The sequence below is a fragment of the Malurus melanocephalus genome, unplaced genomic scaffold (genome assembly GCF_030028575.1).
Source record: "Malurus melanocephalus ecotype Western Australia unplaced genomic scaffold, MMel_1.1 scaffold_241, whole genome shotgun sequence".
In the NCBI taxonomy this organism is placed as follows: domain Eukaryota; kingdom Metazoa; phylum Chordata; class Aves; order Passeriformes; family Maluridae; genus Malurus; species Malurus melanocephalus.
The window spans coordinates 1,109,844-1,131,794 of NW_026623473.1; the positions used below are offsets into that span (position 1 = coordinate 1,109,844).

General features: G+C 39.1%; 1 protein-coding gene across 2 annotated transcripts in view; it reads left to right on the plus strand.

Moving 5' to 3' along the window:
• Positions 1 to 4,984: 4,984 nt before the first annotated feature.
• Positions 4,985 to 21,951, plus strand: part of LOC130578812 (cationic amino acid transporter 2-like) — a 47,922-nt gene continuing 30,955 nt past the window's right edge. The window contains exons 1-2 of one of the 2 annotated variants that reach the window (XM_057375172.1): positions 10,802 to 10,863; positions 11,682 to 11,767. The gene's annotated coding sequence lies outside the window, so the exon portion shown is untranslated. Of the gene's footprint in view, positions 5,101 to 10,801; positions 10,864 to 11,681; positions 11,768 to 21,951 lie in introns of those variants that run through there. The other variant, XM_057375173.1, reaches the window with a different exon arrangement.

Consider the following 21,951-nt stretch of genomic DNA (forward strand, 5'->3'; position numbering starts at 1 on the left):
ATTAACTGATTTTTTAGCCAGTCACCCTCTGCACTTAAAAACTGTGATAGTTCCCTCTTCACCAGATGAATAGAGGAGTCAAGTTGYAACAACTAAGAGGCAGCAAAGGCACGAGAACTGGTAGTCTTCAGGARAAGATATGCTTAAGTGGCATTGCCAGCAATAAAATGTCCACATAGATATATGTAAATCACGCTGCCCAGGGCCAGGCCTTGATCCAAAAATTATTGCATGATAGTCAACCTGCCAAACCACATTGTTCCATAGTCTTGAGCAGAACTGAGCAAGGAGACAAACAGTCTTTCTACTCTAGGATGTGGCATGGTTATAGCAGAGAGTGCTTCTCATAATTTTGTCCTCAGTTCTCTTCTTACAAGCACACTAAGGTTTTACATCACCTTAGTAACTTGCAGGTCTTGGAGCAGATGTTTTTGATACCATAAGAACAACAGTAGTATGCCCTGACCCTATGAAACTCTCACCAAATTGAACAAGTTCAGGATTCCATTYAAGAAGATGATTTCACAACATTAAATTAAATCAAGATTTCTATTCACAGGGTTTTCAACATACTTCAATGTTAGATATTTGTTGGAATCTGGTACAAATTATGATATTCTCCCTGTGAATTTAGAGGATGTCATATTACTCAAAGGATGGAAAACATAGTAGTCCAACATAACCAGTTAGTATATCAAAAGAAATACAAAACTGTATTTTATCTCAGCACTTTGAATATGAGTACTCTGAGGTTTTGATACTGGTTTTCTTGTTAGTTTTGTTTGTTTGTTTGGCTAGGTTTTGTTGTTGTTTGTTTGTTTGGGGTTTTTTTTTGTTTTAATCGGGAATTGTCATGTGCTTATTCYTACTGGCAGTAAAATGTGAGGTAGCTGCTTTTTCTCTGGATGATTTTCTGGATCTGTATAAATTGAGACAGTCCTAGTTTTTAAAGTGAAAATGTGTAATAAAATAGCTACTTTTCAGAAGTTTTCTGCCACCTTCTCTTTTCTTGAATGTAACCTCTGACACAGAACTCAATAGTGGCAAGCTTAAGGCCACTTTTTCAAAGCATCTTGCTAAAATTAGCTTTATTTGGAGGGCGTGAATGAGAACAGGCTGAAAGCTCCTATTCAGCAGAAGGAGTCATAGCAAATGTAGCAGAGTATTGTTGGGAGGAAGTACACGAAAATCTCTTCCAAGCTGAATTAAAAAAAAACAAAAACAGGGAAAAAAAAGAGGACCTAAGTTAAGTAGCACTTAAGAATAGAAAATATGTTTCTGTTATTGTTGATGGATGATACGTTTTATAAGGCAGCTGCAAGTCTTCACTTCTCCAAACAATTCCCATCCTCTTTCTTCCCTAACAACTTTTAATGGAAGTTTTAACAGAACATATTAGGTTTTGATTAAGAATATAATTCTGCAATATYCTAAATTCACCCAGACTCGAGGGTCTTTTATTGGGAGGATTAAAGTGCATTAGAGAATTATGGAATGATAGAATACACTGAGTTGGAAGGGATCCAACAGAATCATTGAATCCAATTCCTGACCCTGTGCAGGACACTCCAAGAATCATCCCAGTGGGTGTGCAACACCTTACAAAAGTGAAACCTAAATAAAAGGCACTTATCTTTGAACAGGTTTTCATTATTCAATAAATGAGAATTTTTGAGTTGGCACCTTCAGTATTATGATACATACGGTCTTTGACACGTTTTTAYTATCAGGTTTAACACAAATACCTCTTACAGTAAGTGCTCAGTGTCTCAACCTCATTCTTTAGTCCTTGATTTGAGTCAGAACAGCAGGAAACTTCTCAYTGTATCCTTGTGGTGTAGGGGTGAAGGGGTCAGCAAAATGTTTTTGCTTCTGTTGTCACGCCAGTGCTCTCTTTTTGAAAAGGAGAGARAAAACAACTAACTTGCAGCAATCCATCCATAACACAACTCCACTTTAGACCCAGAACTTCAGGGGTTGATTTGGCAAACTCCACAGGTACTCAACGCAGGCTGGAAGGAACCATTCAGTGCTTTCTGAATCACACTGCTGCTCTGACTGATTCTCTGAAGGAGATGAGAAGACCAGTTAAGTTAGAAGCCTGCAGTTCTGTAGTGTGAATGTTATGTGCAGTGTAAAAGAGGAGTAACATGTTTCCATCTCTCCCACATTGGTGAATCACAGTCCAGTCAAAATATTCTGATAACTCTGGGCAAGACTCAGCATCGAAGTCAGTGGGAAGCTGCTCTTGCAAGCCGAAGTAACAATGATAGTCTGAGCCACTTTTGGATGATCTTCACCACTTTCTAATTTCTCTTCAAGGAGCTGGCTCCCACATTGCTCTGCCAGATCCACCCCCACTCCCATATGTGATCARCAGTCCCTGTGGACAAGAAGACTGACACAGCTTGTAGAGGCTAACTATTAATGTGCAGTAACACTTCTGGCTTCTATACTGGGCATGGGAAAGTCCACACTGAATAGATTGATGTGTTGGAAATGTGCCTAGCAATACAGAAAGCCTCGAGTTTTTTTAATAGTTTTTTWAATTCTATTCCATTTTTCAAGATTCTTGATTTTTTGACAAATTTCTATGTATTCTGATGGTTGATTTATCCCACAAAACTGGAGAGTTTATAAAAAGTATATAGTCAGGAACTGTACCTGATCTGACTTTTAAAGGCAGCCAATTTTCTTTACTGACATCTCAAGGCAGTGAATATGGCAATGGGATTAAGGGCAGGGGGTAGAGTGAAAAGAGAGACACAGAGAGAGAGAGAGAGAGAGAGAGAGAAAGTTTCCAGAAGTTTTTGACTGCTGCAAAGAGAAAGTGGGAGCCTCACCTAAACAACAAGCTGCAATGTGAGCTCAATATCTGCTAGAGATCAGGGAATGATGGTATTCCTGTGAGAAATCCTATTCCTCTTCCTCAACCCAGTTACTTTAGTAAACCAAACAATATTAATTTTCTTTCCTTCTACTGCAGCTAGGTTCCCCTTCACTTTAGCAGCACCAGAGTTAAAACTTAATGGGTTCACTATGAAATCCAGTTTCTTTTCCCCTTAACACTGCTCAGGCTTTCTGTAATGTTTTCTTACCAAATGCCTGAAATTCTGTCATAYTGAAGGTTCAGTATTAGCAGTTTGACACTTCTTTGATTATTATTCAAGAAATAGGAATTAACCTTAAATGGGTATGCAAAAAGACAATCATCCTGATCAGGGTTGTGAAGGACCCACTACTCAAGAGAAGACTGAAAGCTTTTTGCATATTGAGTCTGGTAAAATGAAATCAGAGAGAGAATATGGTAACTTCCTGAAAACACATTGGAGAAGAAGCGGGTTATCCCAACTAGAGGACAGTAGCGACACCCTAAAAAAAAAAAGTGTAAATTGCCTGTGGATTCACCTGAGGATGAAACAGGAATATCTCCTAACATCAGAGCARTGAAGCTCTGAAATACCCTTCCAGAGGGCTAACTCTGAGCATTTGTACTACAGTGACCAAAAAACTGCTCATATGACTCTGCTTGTGACGAATCACTCTGATTTAGCATTCAGCCTGAAGTATCCATCTTGATCACAGTTCCTCAGTTTTGTGAAATTTGTGCARTTCAGGATTTCTTAGGAAAAGATGGAGTCATTAATTACAGGGAGACAAAGCTGCACATTTTCTGATGTGTACATTCACAGATATTTACTATGTGAACTATATTAGCTGCAGGACTACAAGCTGCACCTTAGCTTTTGCCATCAGCTTTTACTTTAGAAATCAGCTATTTTTAAGCAAACTGCATACCACAAAACTCAGGATGGGAAGGTCTTCGATACCAGGATATATGGATCATAGCAGTGAGCAGTGATGAACAAATTACCCAGCAAAGAATTGCTTTTAGACCAGCAGTCTGTGTCCAACAGGCACTTACAGGGTGACAAGTTCTATGTCTTAGCATTTAGAGCAAACTTGTTAATCCTCAGTTACAGCATTGTTGTAATGAGTTTAGTTCTGCTCTGTGTTGGATATCTTGCTGCTTTGGGTAAGACTAACACAACCACTTTTTCCTGCACTCTTTTTAATTGGGAAATAAATCCAATCCATGTGTGCTTATTCTCATAAAAAAAAAAATCATACATAAAAAATAAAAGTACAAATTGTGTCTAAATCATCATCGGGCCTAATGTTTCCCAGGCAATGCAATAAACATAGACAGCGTTCTCCAAAACTACTTTGGTAATTAAAATACATCCACCCTTTTTGAAAGACAAAGGCATGAAGGGGACCTTCATGATGGATCATCATAAAGCTATTGTGAACTACTCCATTATACGATCTTCTTCATAAATCAGCCATCTCCATTTTGAGAATGGTTACTTTATTCCCTTCTCCACACCACTGAAGGAGTGGAACAATGAAACCATTTTGTTGGTGCCTTCTATTGTATTCTTCAAAATACAAAGTGAACAAAAAGGTCAAAAGCAAAATGCAGAGGCAGTTGCATGAAGTTATCTAGGTGATTTTTTTTTTTTGAAGAAAAAGCTTCAAATGATCAAATATTCTAAATCATGAAGAAAACTTATGTGCAATATCCAAAATTTTGCATTCTTCCTTACCACTTAAAAATTTATCTTCATCTCATCAAAAAGCTGCAAACATATTTGTAATTTTAGTCAGCTTCAGAGTGCATACTGATGAACAGGGACATACACAGTGTACCTAGTGATGGAATCTGTGGCATCTCTGTAGTCAGTTCCAAGCCCCAGTTGTAAACATTATTTTCCTCAGGGAATATTTTAGTAATTAACAAATGCTGTTGTTATGTGGAGATGGTGATGAGTGTGCTGACATTATGGTTTCCCCAGTGGTATGATTGGGACTGGATGATTCAGAGAACTTCTTTCCCATCATGCTAGGCAGAGCTGAACTTAAAAATGTGTCAGTATATATTTATACTCCTTCTTTTCCAAGGGCAGAAGGGCTGTTTAAGTCTTTCACATCTGGTTGCTCTCTCCTACCCGTTTCCTGTGGGAAGTTCTTCTCTCACATCTTCAGCACAGAGAAGGGGAAGAATAGCTGTTTGGGGGACTACATAGCAACCCAAAGGTCAGTGAAATCTTCCTGGGAAAGCTGATTAAAAGTATTATTTTATTCTCAGAAGTGGTTTAAAAAAAATTAGTCAGTTTTTTGAGCAACAGAGACATGCTGAATCACAGAATATGATTTAGGAGAGCTGGAGGTTGTGATAAGCAGGAACTCTAGGATATGGTCTAGAACTGCTGAACTGAAACTAGAACATATAGTGAACATCAAAGTAATAGACTGTTAATTAATTTAAGACCAGTGCCATTGATGTAGAATTCTTTGGCATTAAAATTAACTATCTGACTGAAATGTGTAGAGCAGCTCACGTCTCTCATGATGATTCTACAGTGCACAATTGGCATGGAGTGTTAGAGTGTTCTCTCTCTTCTGGAGAATAGAGTTCACATGTAAGGAAAGATACAATAGCAGACACTCAAAGTTCTGTATAAATAGCTACCAGAATCCAGAATCAAAGACTTGTTTGTTAAAAAATAAYCTGAGCATCCTTTACACCGAAACATACAAACCTTCACACAGAGGTTTGGTCTCAAGGGCGAACTTGTTTTTTCAGGAATCCCAGAACCTCAATGAGACAGCATCTGTGTCTGGTTATCCAAGCTTCCTTTATAAATCGCAGGCAAGATACTTTCTTCCCTCTAAACTGAAAGTTTGGACTTGTTAAGACAGCTGACTGTCTGAGGACATAAAGTCATACAGATCATGGGTTCTGTTGGTGCTGGGAAAGAATGAAAGTTTATGGTTCAGAAGCTATTCTGAGTTTGCAGAACTGGTAACAGTAACAGTTACCCAACAGCACCACTTTTACAGAACCACATTTAGTTCCAGTTTAAGCCTTGGCATTTCAATTCTGCTGCAACAACATTTTAGTTTTCTTTCTGCTGCTCCCCATACCAGTCAAGCCTGCATTGGCAGAAGCTAATTTTGTGCAGAACTCCACTGAGTAATGCATGTGATACATAAATGCATAAGCAGTGCATATGATTTCTGAACTTAACTGGCACCTTCACAAAGATTAGTCTGAAAAAATGGCAGCTATTTCATGTCTTAGAAAGACTCAAACCCCAAAATTGCTACCCCACTTTAATTTAAGAGATTACCTCCTTAACTTCTCTCAGACAAATTAAGGTGTCAATTCGAGGCACAGGTCATGTGGAAAAGTAGAAGAGATGAAAAGAAGTCAACCCTCACAATCCCATAAGGCACTTTTCTTTCTCTAAATGGGCCAAAACTCATGCTGCCAGTTCAGCTACAGCAGGTCACATAATAGTGTCTTACTGAGACAACTCATGTGATTCATTATGGCTAATCAAACCCTAAGTACTTAAGCAAATTCTGAACCCAGAAGAGAATATGTTGAGCCTGCGAACAGAGACTGTTAAGCAGTGGTTAATATTTAAACAACCTGCTTGTAACTGAAACAAAAAGTATGGGGTTTTTGCTGATGAGGCTGGACAAGTTTCTCAGCATGCCCTCCTTCTATTTTTATAAGTTTCATTGACATGGCCTCAGCTGCTCAGTGCCCTAGACTTGCCATAGGTTGCTGGCAGTAAGTACTTTACCTCAGTGTTGTTCACTGGAAAAGAGGAGATGATTGCAGCTCTTCTGCCACTCCCCCTTACACTCCCCTTGGTACACCCCCATGAAGTCTCAAATGGCAAACCTGCTTTAGGCAGCTGAGGATCAAGTCCTGCTAGAACGTTTTTCCTATTGGGCAAAAGCARTAATTCATTTTTGACTCTACACAGCCAAGATCTCTAAAGAAAATAAATCCCCAACTGTTACAAATTGTCATCCAGTGTTCATGTAAATATTCTTTTAAATCTTCATAGTTATTCCCCCTTCAAATGGGTAATTAATTACTTACAGAGATACACTACTTTTCTGTGATTTATTTAAATACCCTTTTGTTGTTACTCAGTCTAATAAAGTACAGTGGGTTTTATTTATTAACATAGATTAAAAATACTTCTTGTGTTTTTTTTTTCTTTGCTAACTTTTTTTCCCCTCTGTGTTTGTATTTTAAAAGTTTAAATGACAATCTGTTCTGCATAATGTAAGTCCTTTGTTAGTTAATCCTTTGGCTAAATGTATTCCAGGCAGCCAAAACATGAAGCTTGTGTTTTGCTCCATAATTCTGTCATGGCTATAGCAGCATTTACTTGCTTTCAAGGAAGAATGCCTTCATTTTTATGGCATTTACATTCCTCAAAGAGCCACTGGCTATCAATAACATTGCCATGAGCTAGGTGGTGAAGAGGGAGGAGGTTAGGGCTTTGCCTCCTTCCCCCAGATCACCAGCCAGCATAGCTCACACCTACATGTTTAAACTTCTAGACATTAAGTTTCCTCCTGTCAATAGGTGACACGAGACAATAAATACTCACAACAGAAACAATTAAATAGAAAAACCCAATGGAAAACAGGAAGGTGGAAAGAATATAGTAACAGAGGAAAATACTAGCATTTTTGAAATGAGAACACAGTCTTATGTTTCAATTGCTTCACTCAAGAGCAGATGAAGAGTAAGGAGAAAGAAAGAGGATGAGTAATATTTTACCTTCATTTTGTACACATGATAAAAAGTTCCTTGCATTTATCAGCTACAGAATGTGGTGGAGAATGGTCATTTCATATTCATGAAATAACAGCACATACARTACAGCAAGAATATGCTGGGTAACTGGAAATTTCACAAAACTAATTTTGTATCACAGATTTGCTGAGACTAATTTATTTGGCTATGCTTAATTATTTAAGCACAGCCTTTGCTRTGCTGACTTCTGACAAGTAATGTAGTATATAGAGCACTTAGTAGGACATTTGTGTTTACAAATCCAGTTACTCAAAAATTACCCTTTAGTAGTATTCAGAAGATTTTATGTATCACATRCATAGTTTCTTGATAGGGATTAGAACATTTAGTCAGAATTGTTGTTCTGCACACATGACAAGGGCAAGGGCAAATAACTTTCTGATTGCCAATGTTTTTTTTGAATAGGGTGCCCTTAGTCACATGATTTCTCCAAATAACTGATCTGTATTGGGAAAAAAATCTTCACTGTATTGCTTACTTTACTGATGTAGCTATTTCTTAGTAGGCTGATGACATTGTACCTGAAACGTTCAGAAAAGAAAAGACGATAAATTCTAATGAGAATTTAAATGTAACAGTAGTCTAGCTGCATGGGAACACAACATGACTGTTCAACAGAATGGCCCATGATTATTTTTCTGCAAATAAATAGAGAACAGTTTAATTTATAGCTATAAATTAAGGAAGTGCTAGATCACTAAATAGTCACYCCCAAATACATTTCTGCTCTTCTTGAGTTCTCAAATTGGCCCTCTGCATGGTCATAGAAGCAAGAGACAGAATGAGAGCTCAATCAGAGTTATAGATGTCTGACTTCTTTCAGATTTACAGTTCTGAAAGTGTTTCCCTGTAGAAGGAGAAAGGCAAAACTAGAAGGTCAAAGATGGAATTTTAGTTACTTTTGAAAGGAAATATACAAGGTCCTGGTCTCAATAGGGATAGCAGAGGTACTCTTGAGTATTTCCATGCAGAGTCCAGGCAGTGTCCAACAGCACGGTGATGGCAGCAGGGATGTCATTCACCTGAACTAATTCTTGCCTATTTCCTGTAGTCATGGAAATGTGGACCTCATGGCTGACTCCAAACATACCCAGAAAGTCTTGGTTATTAAGAAACAATTCTTGGGCATGTTTGCTACCAGCACTGAACCTCGTGACTAGTTTGTGATCTCACTGGTTTAAAGCAGAACTGAATGTATATGAGCTGCAGCTGCACATTTGACTGTAGGATAAAATCACAGAATAGTTAAGCCTGGATCAATGCATTCCCTGSGAGGCTGCAAAACCAAAAATTGGAACAACTGCTATTTGCTTTAATTATATGGTACATTAGTACATACCTAACATTTGAATCAGAACTGAGACATTTACAAGCTGCTAGCGATAAATTGAAGACTGACAACTTGAATTTGACACCCACAAAATGGGAACTGCTCCAAAAAGAGTCACTTTACTATGGCTGCACAGTCATCAGGAAAGGACTTACTACTGAAGAGAAGGAATGCTATGGCTGTATAGGACTATCAGAACACCCAGAAACATGTTTGCTGCTGCTTGTGACATTCTGTTCTTTTTTATGAAACTAGTTATGGATTGGCAACATTTCAAAGCCGCCACAATGACTAAGAGAGCAGGGACAGACATTTCAGTTGTTAATGGAACAACACAGTATAATTAGAGCCGATATAATACTCCATTAATACTGAATATAAATATTTAATTTCACACTTTACAGGCAGTGTTGACAGAGACAGGTACATACTGCTTCAGGTGGAGTCTTCACAGAAGAGAAGTTTTTCTTTYATAAATTTTTTCTTTAATATTATGTCTGAAGCCTACACTAATAATTTTTTTAGCAGTAGAGGCTATTATATTTTAGATAGAAAACTCCTTGCTCAAAGAACAAATGACATTTAAATTAAAAAAAAAAAACAAAAAAAACAAAAACAAACAAAAAAAAAACAAACAAAAAAAAAACCAGAAGGGCATAAATTCAATGTCTAAGTCCTCAAACAAAACAAACAAAAAAAGCCCACCAAATCTAGGATTGCTGAAAATGCTCCAGACTTTCATGGGCTTTTGTCTGTATCCCAGACAGAATATGGCATTTTTAAGTTCAGGAGATTATATAGCTATGGAATGGGTAGAAGCAMTGTAGGTTGGTATGAACTCCCTATGGGAATGTGTTAGCTTAATTTTTTGAAAAATGTAAGTTCAGTAACTAGCTTGAACTGAGGATAGTTGGTGATGATATGTAATCACTGGTTTTTAGTAAGTATTATCATGAGGAGACTTGAAGGCCTCAAAGCACTTTACATAAGCATTTACCTCAGCAGTGAAGTGTTACAGGTGATCTGCTGGTAGCGCAAGGTTTGGGTATCATGAAAGAATTTGTTATTAGTTCTGGTGTCCATGGAACAACCCCTGTTTCCTGAAAGCCTACAGGATTGTGTGGGGGTATATGCATATCTAATGTATGTATTTACATACATATGTACACACACACCATATATGGTGAGAGAATGTAATAGAAAAGAGAGGAGCGGATCCGCAGCCTGGGAGGCGGCAGCAGCTCCTCCCGCCTCCCAGCGCAAACCTCGGGCAGGCACCCACCGCCSGCAGGCTCCCCCGTGTGAAGCTGCGGGGAGAATGGTTTCTGCGGGCGGATCATCCACGAACCCCCTGCCCGGGCTGTTCGAGTGCAGAACATCAAAGCRCTGGGGGCAAAGAGATGTTAGAGAACCCCCTGGTTGCTGGGAGCGAGAAGCGGGAGTACCACCTAGGTGGTCGCTCCTGCGGAGCTGCAAGGGGTGTGTGACGGCGGGGCTGCKGGGGTGTCTGTCCAGGCTCTGAGACCCCGGGGCCGGGGCTGCCCGGCCTCTCTTCCCGGGGAACACGACAGGGAACGCGCTCCGATCCCTTCGAGAGGACCCCATCCCCGCTGCGCCCCCGCGCCGCTCAGCTGAGCGGAGTGCCCTGCTCCTGAAGGGAGGAGGAGAGTGAAGATGGAAATGGAGATGGGCGGGGTGGGGTTAGCTTGTCGGCCCGCACATGGGGGGCGGGGGGCATGGGGCTCCCTGAGGGAAGCGGCGCCCCGGCTGTGGCTGCCGGGAGAGCCGCGCCGCTGCCAGSGCGCCTCCGCACCGCCGCAGGGAGCCGTGCCCGGGCCCAGTAAGTTCGCTCCTGTCCCACAYTGCCCTTCCTCGGGACCGGGTGGGCGAGGGGTTATTTCTAGAGCCGGCTTGCGCGGGGAGAGAAATCAAGGACCTTGGCTGCTTTTTAAAGTCCTCGGTCGGAAAAGCGGGGCTGGTGTTCCCCTGCTGGCCSTGGTGGCCGCCTGCTGCAGCGGGAGCGCGGGGGTGGATGTGGCACGGTGGGTGTCGGGCACAGGGGGAAAGRCACCTGAGGGTGGCACGGTGAGACCTTGTTTGCTGCTCCTGGGGTARCATTTGCTGCTACTGTAAAGGTTTGGAGGCGTCGATGGGTGAAACGCCCCTCCTTGGGTTTCTGACAAGCTCGCTGAAGGCGGGGGCTTTGCCTGCAGGTGCTGTCCGTGCAGGTGCTGCCCGCACAGGGGTTTACTCACTCAAAGCACACAGTCGCAGTGCAACCCCAGCTCTTCGGTGCGTTTTGAGAAGCTGGGGAAATCACATTTCAGTGGAGAGCCTGAAGTGGGTCCCTAAACGTTGCTAAATCAAGTTTAGGAAATATAAGATTGTTCTCTTCTGCCAACTTTGCATATTTAAATGTAGAAATGTGTTTGAAGTATATGTCACTCAACATGTACGCTACTTACAGCTGGAGAAACTAGTCCAGTAAAATTAGTTTACAATTTATCAGAAGCAGCAGAACATAATCCTTCTGTTTAAAATATTTGGTATCAGTTGAGATTTGTGATACCATTTGGGCAGTAGAGCGTTATGTTAGTTTTGTGGAAGCACGTGCAGTTTCCGCTGATTTTTATGTTGGTGCTTAACCCATCATTCCAGCAGCTTACCTGTGAAAGGAATAGAAGTTTCCTGGAGTTTGGCCTAAGGTGTGAAAGGACTTTCTTCAAGTCTACCCTCTGCAGCAAGTATGTTAATACCCAACATTATTTTAGAAGCTTCCAAACTTTTTTTTTCTTTATATTCTTCCTCTTTAAAGSAAAACAAATATATTTTGAGACATTCAGATGTTTCAGAGATGGAGGATGTAAGACAAGGGATGGTGGTATATAACACTTATATATGTTGAAACAAGCTGATGGTTGTTTATGCTAGAAAGACAAAACATGTTCCATAAAAAGTTCTTGTAGACACTGTGCAGACTCAGTACACAGTGGGTCTTGGATTAGAATTTGGATTACACACTATGGAAAATGTTTTGAGTTCTGGTTTGTGTTACCTAATGGCATTAAAACATTGATAGCAAAAATAGACATCAGGCCTATACAAAAACTAAGTTTGTTTTCATTGCCATCTGTAATGTGCTACACACTCAGACAGAAAAAGACATGGTGCCTGCCTGCCCTGCTCCTGTAAGCAATCTCCATTGCTGCCATTGATTCCATTTGACTCTGCCCCTGTCCACACAATTATTCTAAACCTCACTGAGTTCTGATACAACTTAGCACAGAAATAAAACCATCCACAGAGGCATAAGAGGCCATGTTGGCATCTTACAAAAAGTGCAGTGATGTTTTGTATGAATGGCATGCATTTTTACTCTTCTGCCACATGTTGGGATGAAGATTATTCACACATGGAATGATCTTCTGTCTGAGTGATGTTACTAAAATGCAACTTTGATTCTTCAGATGAGGAGCAAAACTGGCACTTTGTGAAGTTTTAATGCAGTGAAGTTTTGATCCTGGTAAGTCCACTGACAGGGCTGTTGAAAGTGAACAGTTGAACTTTTGGAAAAGGACAAATGTGTCCTCCTCTCTGCTGGGAAAAGCATTTGTGTAAGTGATCTACCACTACAACTCCAGTGAGAGTTATAAAGGGTACTAGTAAAAGTGGCTTCCGGGACTTCTAAATTTAGTCATTGCTGACAATCATCTGAGATCCATGGTGTTATCTTGCCAGATCTCAAAATTGTAATTTATCTGAGTGGACATATTCTAAGGGGGAGATCATTTAGAAATGTGCTGAATGTCATTATCTTCACTATTGAGTTCCTGCTTAGGATTGCATATGTGTGGAATGAGAGATTTCTGAATGGATATAGGATACTGGAAATGTATTGCATGTGATTGACCACAGGATATGCTCAGGACATCTTTTTCTACACACTACTGGAGAAGAAATTACCTTGAATAAAGCATTCTGGTTGCAAGATGATTATTGAGGTCTCTTAATGCCAATATATGGTCTACAGCAATTACATACATTAATATATCTCTTTCTCACTTGAAATATTAATATATCTCTTTCTCACTCTTCTGGTGTTGAGCCTGTGTTTATTGAGTGTAACTAGTGGAGAAGTGCTACTGGAATAGCACACATAGACAATTGTCATATCTATCCTTCCTTTACTGTGGCTGTAAAGAGTCTGTCCTAGACTACATATTCTCTCATGGATATGTGTGATGGTTGTGGATATATGTCAGCAGTCCCACAATGTCTGTTATGAAGAATTAAGCAACAAACTGGAGTAGAATATTTTATGATTAAACTTAATAACATAGGTCCTCACAARTAGGGTATATCTTCATTCACATATCATAAAGTTAATAGAATCCAAAGACAGATGGAGCCTCTCAAAATGTTGCCTAGACAGCAATRAACTTTTGAATAGGGTGGAATAGTAACACCACAGCTTTGATGACAGCTATCTACTCTAGTTTGGGTTATGGCTTCTAGGAACGTTATCTAAAACTAACTTACATAATAATCCATGCCGTAGGATGAGTTCCACATCACTCAGTTTGGAAGGGTATAGTCTCTCATTAGTGTCTGAATGGCTGCAYGTGTCTGACAAGTAGAAATAAACCAGCCACACAGGAAAAAAATTGGGGAAACAATCACATATAAACCATCACATTATCATCATGCTTGTTCACTGGCTCTGGTTCTTCCATTTCACTTTTGCAATTACCTTTTCCTACCACACCCAGTAGTTAATGTAGGTGACCCATAAAGGGTTCCATGCAGCTGYAAGAGAAAGGTGGGGTTTGGTGCTCTCAGCTCCCTGTGAATGTTTCCTTTCTCATCAGAAATGCAGCGGAGTGCACACATCTGCTSTGTCTGATAAGTAATCAAAACAGGCAGTGCAGGGTAATTGCAGGGTAATTTTGCCTCTTTGTGATGGTAGCATCAGTTTTCAGAGTTTTCCTGCATAGATGTTCTCACTAAATGACTTTATTTCTGAAAAATTACTTTTTCAGATGTACCACCAGAAAAGGATGATTACGTTAATCCAATTTACTGGTTACTGGATTTTTTGTGAATATATCTGTTGTAGCAAGAAAACAAAACATAGAAAGGTGTCAACTGACAAAATGCAAATAAATAAACTTTCTTCTGCAGGGAACTTAACTAGGAAACATTTGTCACTTGAGATTGGGCTGRAGGGAAAGACAAACCATTCCAAGTAATTTTGCCAGGTTTTTCTTCCATCATCTGTATTTAATATACAAATTCACTTCACCTGTGTTTTTGCTTTCCAGATTTTTTTTGAGAAATGTATGGAATAAATTTATTTCTGCTTTAAAGAACGTTATGCTTTAGGTGACGTTCTTAGGGTGAGAGAGTTGGATCCAGTGCAATCTAATCTTCATTTCCTTTACTACAAAAACAGTGAATGATGTGGATAAGYTGTTCCATAGCTCTGTGAATTCATGTAGCTGATCTCTGCTCCTTGCCCATTTTGTTTGAGGTWAGTGAATTCCTTGCCTGGAGTTGGATTGCAAGCTGCTTGACAACATGGAAAGCAATTGTGCTTATTTTATTTTGTTTGTGCARTACCATGTGCAGTGTGGTTATGGACTAAATAATAATTGAAATGGAATTTGGAAGGGATTATTATTTTCCTTTTTTCAGTTTACTTAGACTGAGAAAGATCTCCATATTATTTAAGGMAATTGTAGTATTTGGATACCATTAAAATACCTGATTACTCCCATGAGGACCTAAATAAATTCCTCTAAATACACTGTTTATGAATGATTTGGTGTAATAGTGATTTTATTTTGCCATTGAATGTTTTTGGACTATCACACAGTTGAGAGAAAACAATGGGATGTGACTTGCCATTAAATACTTTCAGCACTGTGAATTAGATGATAATCTTGCAGATCTATAGAATTAGCATGCATGTGTGGTTCTTTTCAAAGGTACAGTGCTTCAGTATGCTTTTCGGAAGCAGAAATTTAGATGACTAGGCAGTATATTTGATCCTTGTAATGACAGTCTAAGGTCTAAAGTAGTGGTAAGTATTTGAGTGCAATCAGTTGGATTTAGTGGCTCTGTCCTTGTGGCAAGGATTTGAAGAGAGGGAAAACTTTCAAGGGTAGTACTGAAGAAGTGTCATGAAACATCAGGTTAGTTATGTGCAATAATATATACATAGTAATTTATATGCTCTGTGGTGGCTGTTGGTGGCTGTTGTTTGTCAGCAATATGTTTTCAGAAAATCTCGATGCCTTACCTCTATGCACTGCTCACCAACCTGTGCCCACCCTCTTTCTTTACAAAGACTCCAAGAGGGGTCCGGGCACTTTCTGACAAGGAGAGGCTCTTCTACAAGCATAGRGCAAAGAGGGAAGCCCTGAGCTGGATGGAGATTTCCTTCGGGCCTGTTTGTAGAAGGTCTACATCTATGAGTTTGTTTTGGTTTTTTTAAAATACTTTTCAATAAGGCATGAGTATGCACTACGTAAATTGCTATGCTGACAAATTAGTAAGAGAAAAAATRCAATTATCTCAAACTAGACCAGTAAAAAGATTCTATATTAAAAACTCACACATATGAATTACCAAGAAGTACATGGTGTTTGGTTAGAAATACTATGAAATTTGAAGTTATAGTATTCACTGTCAGATGGAGAAGTCCAGAGAAATAGAATTCAGTGTTTCATAAAACATCATCTAGGGGGTGACTTGCTATTGTATCTAATAGGCCTGCTTTGAAGTTTTCACTTTTTTAAGGTAGCCTATGTATCTACCCTTGCCATCTTTGRCATCTTATCCTTCCTGTTAGTTTTTTGTTCAGTGTCCCAAATCCAAATTGGCCTGAATAGTTACTATGAAAAAAAGATTAARTATCGCCCAAGGAAGCCTCAAAGGTGAGTTGCTGTTCCTTATATTCTCAGTGCTGTTTTTGTTGTTTCCCAGYTTCTTTCTCAGTGCAGAAGAGACTRCCATACTTCATGTTTACATCAGTTTGTATAGAATAACTTYATAGTTTTCTGCTCAGAGAAATACGTGGTTGGTGCAATACAACATCTAGGAAAATAATGAGAGAGATCATTGTATTTGAATCATCTCAGGGAGTGTATGGAGGTGGAGCAGTGACAAACTTGTGTTATGCCACTTACGTGAGGAAAAAATATTATGTGGGGTTGTCTGCGGTAGTTTGTAGCTGAAGATGAGATGCTTCATAGAGAGGCAATTATGATTCATGTGGTGTTTGCTCCTGAYAGTTTGACCGGGTTTGTTTAAAATGTGGTAGATCCAGATCACCTGAGGCCTTTAGGTTTTCAGTCACATTTTGCATGAATTCTTGTGCTGCATAGAACTTAGGTTATGAACCATATCAGGTCTGTGTTGTTCTCTGACTTGCAGGAAAATTAAACATATTATAAGTAAAACTTTCTGTGCTGGCTTGCTTACATATTTTCAGAACACCAGGAAGAAGACCTTAATTTGTGGTCTTTGCTTTTATTCTTGCAGACCCGCTATCAGAAATTTCCTTGACAATAAAATTAATAGGTTAGAATAATCCCACAGTGGACACCAAAATTATTTAAATACATAATTTGGACACCAAAATTATTTAAATATGTACTTCTGCAGGAATTACTTCCTCATAAGTATGTTTTATATGGAAAGAGTTTGGACTTCACAATTGATGTGGTCTGTTTCTTTCTTTATTAAGTATAGTTTATTATCTAAAAACAATAGAGTTAGCAACAGTAATTATTTCATTTTGCTGAAGTGTATGACAGTTGCATCAGAGCTTGAGCTCATGGATGCTCTAGGCCAAGATCATCACGCAGACTAATCTGTGATCTTCCATTGCCTTCCCCAAACACATGGACTCCCAAAATTCATACATTTAGATTTCACAGCTTATTTTTATTATAGGTTTGCCAATTATAATAAAATATTAATATATTACTTTCTTACCAGTCTTGCTTTTTGTTCATTTCTCYACATCTGCTTAGTTTTTCCTGCTCTCTTTTGAATGCCCAGCCTCAGAAACTGTTTAATCTTTTCTTGGGAACTACATCAAGCAGGTATTGCTGAGACTCTGTTATATTTTTAAGGCAATTACAATAAGTTTTCAGGAGTTAAAAAGTAGATATTCATGTGTCATTTGGAGAAATCCCATCTGTCCCGTGAAAATGCAACTTTCATCATCATAGTAGAGCCTGATACTGAAAAATACCATGTGGCAGCAATTTCTCACTTGTTATGAAGTGTTCTGGTAGGATGACTGTCTTAGAGCAGTGAGGGGTTCATGGTATGGATTTTGCATGGTAGAGAGAGAAGAAACTGAGAGGGAAAAATCAGCCCTGTGATGTACTTTCCCCAAGTGAAGGAAATCTGTTCTAATTGTCTCAACACTCATTCCTTAGTGGAAMAGTGCTTCTTATTACCCAATCCAGAATTTTTTTGCAGACTTCCATGCAGTGTCCAGCTAGAAGAATTTAGTTAGACTGTTTTATTTATTTTTTAATTTATGCATGTGTCTTATTCTGGAGCGATTAGTTTCAACATCAGACTTAATAACCCTATTCTGTATTTGTAATTGCCACAGTTACATACTTTTTTAAAACTTCCTGCAATGTTACAGTACTCTGCAAAGYCGCCTGTGGTGTTTAATTGCATATATACTCCACTTCATTAGCTGTCTAAGCAAATAATTTTAGGTTTGTGTTAAATAAGAGGTTTTTTTTCCTATTTGGAAGTTTTTTCTGTCCTATGTGGTAACAGATGGGTTGCACTTAGTTCAATGAACCAGACACAAAATGAGCAGAATTTGCAGTAAAATATTGTTTATGTTGCATTTTCATTCACACGGAATGAATTAAGTCAGCTTTCTGATTATGTAAAGTGAATGTTTACACTCTTTCATTGAAATTAATTAAAATGTATCCACTATGCCCTGTGAAACAAGTCATTTTCCCAGCCAGGATGGGCTCATAGAAACAATTTGTACATTTCTTACTGAAGCTGTGTCAGCATAAGGAACTCTTATCTTGTGCTCCGGGCTGCTCGCTCTCTTGTTCCTGCTCCTATAACCATCCCTCTGTGCCTACACAGCTGTTTGTGGTACTGTGCAATGAACTGGCTTAGGAAACATTAATTTTTTTTCTTGGGATGCATTTGATTGAGGATCATTTCCCAATTCCGTTGGAATGGCCACACACATGGCTGTGCAGCCACAGCAAGGAASAGACACAAAGGAGAGAATTGACTAAGTAGCTTGAGCTGCTTCAGTTGTACTGCCATTGGAAGAAACTATTGTGCTCCACACAGCAGTAAAACGTACCCTAATTTCTCTTACGCCCTCTGATTTTTGTCTTCCCTTCCTTTTAGACCATCTTTGTCAYTGAAGAAAGTATTAGTTGAAAAACTTTGACCATGACTGTGGTATCCCTCAAACTTTTGAATAAATTTTGGCATTAAGAATAACTCTTTTGCTGCGACAAAGGAAGCCCTGTAGAGTTGAGTTTCATAGTTTTTTTCTTTGGACTGGAGCTAAAGAAAGTAATAACAAGAAGATGTCACTTACCAAGTGCATTTTTAGTGATGCMCTTTTAGACTGGCTTGGTTAATTGACTTGTATATAAACAGTTCTGATGAAGGATTTTGGACAGGTCCTACTTTTAATCTATTACATCTTTACTGGACTTTAGTTCCTCTATTGCACGTTTCACCTGATTCTGATCTCTGTTTGRCATGATGAATAGAGAATATTTCCATAGCAAACAGTGAAATTACCAAAATTGCAAATATCTTTCATCTTCCCTCGCCATACCAAACACTATCTCAGCTCTTATTTGCATTTATTACTAGGCTGTTAAAACCTATGAAAATTTCTTCTAAAAAGGTTTTCTTCAAAATTATTTCCTTGTGCTTTTTCATGAAACAGGCAGTATTACAGCATATTTGTCCAAACAGCTGTGTGATGATTGGTACAAATTACTCCTGTAGAGTATGGTCAGTGGTATAAGCATCTTCCTTTAATTTAAAAGAACAATGAAATGCAGTGTTTTAGCCTGGCTGAAACCTAGCTAATRGAACTGTGGGTTTCAGTGTTCCATATGCTTTCTAAGGATTTGATAACAAACACTGCAGATAGCACACAGTTAGACAGTGAGCTGGCTTAATTGCAGCTGTTTGCAAATGGCAGAAAGGCAGCAGAAAAACAGAATTATGTAAATATTGCTCATAGTGTTCCCTGGAGGGACAGCTCCAGGTGACTGGACGGAAACCTGGAACTGTAAGCAAAGACGCTCTCCTGGTACTTTGATTCCTTCTATGTTCAGGGAAACAGGACTCTGGAAACACAGCAGGACTTGTGACATTTGTGACTTTGAATTTCATCACCTCGCTGGAGGAGACTACAAACCCTTAAAAACATCAGATGAGTTGAAAGGGAAGGCCGGAGTAGTTGGAGACACACTTCCAAGTGCTATATTTAGGATCTTCTTTGATACTAAACACACCCTTGAAAGCCCATCCAAAGTCTGAGGGAAGATTGAAATAGTGGTATAAAGCAATGCTACCTCTGTGGTGTTCTCATGAACATCTAGCATGGCTGCTGGCTTGAGTGAGGAGAACTTYTGCATTTCTGTTAGCAAACTCAGAAAACAGGATTTCAGGAGTAACAACAAATAGGCCTTAAAAAAACTAACCTGGGAAATAAATCCATGGTTTGGATAGGCAACAAAAGTTGTTTCCCTGGATRTGGAACTGGGTCAGACAGAGGACTTGCACAAGGCTCACTATTTCACCATGGATTTTCACTCTAGAGGCCCAGAAAGGGAAAGTTTGGATTGCCCCATCGGAAATACTGCAGTCCTTGGCATGAGCGTTTTTGTGACTGACACAGCTCTGCTGAAATGTGTTTGGCTTGGTTCACAGTATTGCTGATAAATTGGGTAAATTACTGGGCAGAAGAGAAAGATAAAGTTCTGAGCACAAACTCTGAGGTAGGAGCCAATAAAAGAAACACGTTTTATTGCCTGAAGAGGCAACGCTTGGTATTGTAACAGCCTTCAAGAAATGGACAGGTGGGATATGCTTCAGACCAAGAAGAGAGAAACGGCAGAGTTAAAATCCCACTCAGGGCTGGAAAATGTGAAACAGTATGTACCGTATGTTGAAGCTGATGTTTTGGAATATGATCCCACACCAGGTGSCACAGTGAGGAATGGTTATTTATGTGTGTCTTCAGGCTTGTACAGTGTGCCAGCTTGCTTTTGGGTGGTGGGAAGAAGGTACTGCCTGTAGGCCTGCATAGCCCTTTTGCTACACTGAGGCAGATGCAGTGTACTAAAAAAGTTTACACCAAGCCCTGTGAACCACGTGGACAGCTACTAATATAAAATTTAAAWTTGAAGGGAAGGGGAAGAAGTCTACTTTGTATGGATTTGGATATATGAGCCCTARAATTCAGCAGTAGTTCCTACTTTAATTCCAAGTTCATGTATTAAGACCATCTCAGCGTGTGGTAAGGATGAGCTTTCATGACGGCATTCTCCAGAAACTGTGGAAAACGAACACTAAAATAAGAAAGTAAATAAAGCCCTCCTAAAAAAAATGCATCCTCTGTGGGTTGCTATCCTTGTCTTTCTCTGCTTTTTTTTTTTTTTTTTTTTTTTTTTTCACTACAGCTCACCCTGAAATAAAGAGTATGCACACTGAAAATAAGGCAGGCTGAAATAGAATTTAGGCTGTATTTTCTTATAAATAAAGCAGAACTAATAGTGTCTGTATTGTTTCTGTAGTATCCTTAATATGCTTTTTGTATTTCAGATCAAGTAACTTGGAGTCAGAGGTCATTTGGCCTTCCCAACAGTGAATGCCACATCAGGGTGCAGGGTGTGGTGCCAGGATTCAATTCATTTCACAGCACTTGGAATGGAATAAGATTTCCTCCTTGAGAATAATCTTACTTAGCTGTTCTTACTCACAGCTATGTTTGCACCAAAAAGAGTTGAAATATTTTAAGTCTTGCCTACAGTAGTTAATTCTTCGCCATATGTACCCTGCAGTGGAGTTGGTACAAGAACTTTTACAGCTCTGTAGTAAATGGTGAACCTGTACCCYTTACCCCTTGTCTTTGCCATATGACTCCATGTAGAAGGGGAGAACCCATCTCCATKAAGTTTGTCAAAAAGAGGGAAGCGTAGACAGTGCTTGAAAGTGTTACATTTGCTRTATAATGGAAAATGTTGAATCTGAATAATCTGAAATACACCAGTGAAAGAAACCTGGATGTATGTTTGGCAGATGAACTGCCCCAACTGTTTCCTGTCTAAAACTGTTTCTTGTCTAAAGGTATTAGCAGCAACAGCAGCTACACTGGAGCTTCTGACATTTCGATAGTCAAGGATATTCATTGTGCATCTGCAGGAGGACAGATGAACCCACCAGCACATGTGCATTTCGGTGTTTACCTCCACTTTTTGCATGCTATTGATTTTTCTTAGACTGAGCTCTAAGGCCTTGATTCTGAGCTGAGTATTACTGCACTATGAATAATTGCAGAGATATTTTTTGTCTTAGCACAGTTGAAAAGTTTTTTGTTTCACTAACTGGGGCTCAAATTGTATTTATGGAGAGAATTGTGCCATGTGGCTACAATCTGTAATAAATTCAAGTACTTTTATAAAAAAGCCCTAATTTTGACAGGATTTGAGTCTTTTTGGTTCTGCATAAATTTGAATTTCTGGATCAAGGATAAAGAATTGAGTGTTTTCTTTAGCTTTCTTTTTTGTTTTGTTTTTAAAGAAATAAATACTGACTCTTTCTTTTCTTTCTGTTTTGGAAGCTTAAATATCTTGGCAGCAGTGTTTGAACAATTTCTAGTTAAACCAGT